The sequence below is a fragment of the Microtus ochrogaster genome, unplaced genomic scaffold (genome assembly GCF_000317375.1).
Source record: "Microtus ochrogaster isolate Prairie Vole_2 unplaced genomic scaffold, MicOch1.0 UNK32, whole genome shotgun sequence".
Lineage (NCBI taxonomy): Eukaryota > Metazoa > Chordata > Mammalia > Rodentia > Cricetidae > Microtus > Microtus ochrogaster.
This window is the reverse complement of record NW_004949130.1, coordinates 2,361,711-2,362,688: the sequence shown is the minus strand read 5'-3', so window position 1 is coordinate 2,362,688 and position 978 is coordinate 2,361,711.

The following is a 978-nucleotide window of genomic DNA, read 5'->3' as shown; positions in this document are numbered from 1 at the left end:
CCTTGTGTGACCCCTGACCTCCTGTCCGTCTCCTGAAGTTCTCAAATGCTGATATTTCTCTGTTTTCCTCACTTAGGCCTGCTCTCTCTGCTTGCAATACACTTTGTCATTTGGGTCTGGACTGTCTGATCTCACGGCTCCCAAGGCCCTTGCTGTCACTGTATGACATCATGAGGTTGTATTTCTCCATAGCTCCCATGCCTGGGTGGCTCTCTCCTCTGTTAGTGTCATCATATCTGTGAGGCAGGGTCTCTGCCTGTCTTGTACAGTGTGGTGGCTTTGCCATCTGGTGCCTGGCCTGTGGGAAGTGTACCATCAATATTCTCAGAGTATGCTCTCACCCAGCGTGTTTAGTGGCTCAACCTGCGACAGACCTCTTTACAGGTACAAAGCACCCTATGCCTTAGCCATGTGGTCACGAAGCTGTTTCCCACCTGCCTCGAGTATTTCCACTTGACCTCGCTAGAAGGTTCTGAAGGTTCTGTTTCAGAAACCTATCCCCACTGACCTGGGTACCATCAGCCTGTAATTCCTGCTTCTCAGGACTGAGGCAGAAATATTTTCTGGGCTACATAGCAACTTGCAGAATAGCCTGGGCTGTAGATTGTCTTCAAGGCAGACTGTGTACATGATTCCATCTCAAAAGGAGAAAGTAACAGTGGTAGGAATGTTGGTTAGTGAGAGAGGGTGTGTTTAGCATGTGTGGAGTCCTGGCTTCAATCCCAAGCTCTATAGTTAAAAAAAGGAGGCAGGTGGAGAGAGGGCTCAGTGGTTAAAGAGCACTTTTTGTTTTTACAGAAGACCCAGGTTCAGTTCCCACCACCCACATGGTGGCTCACAACCATCTGTAACTCCAGTTCCAGGGGATCTGACATCCTCTCTGTCTTCCTCGGGCACTGCATGCACATGGCACGTTTACACACACACACACACACACACACACACACACACACACACACACACACACACACACACACA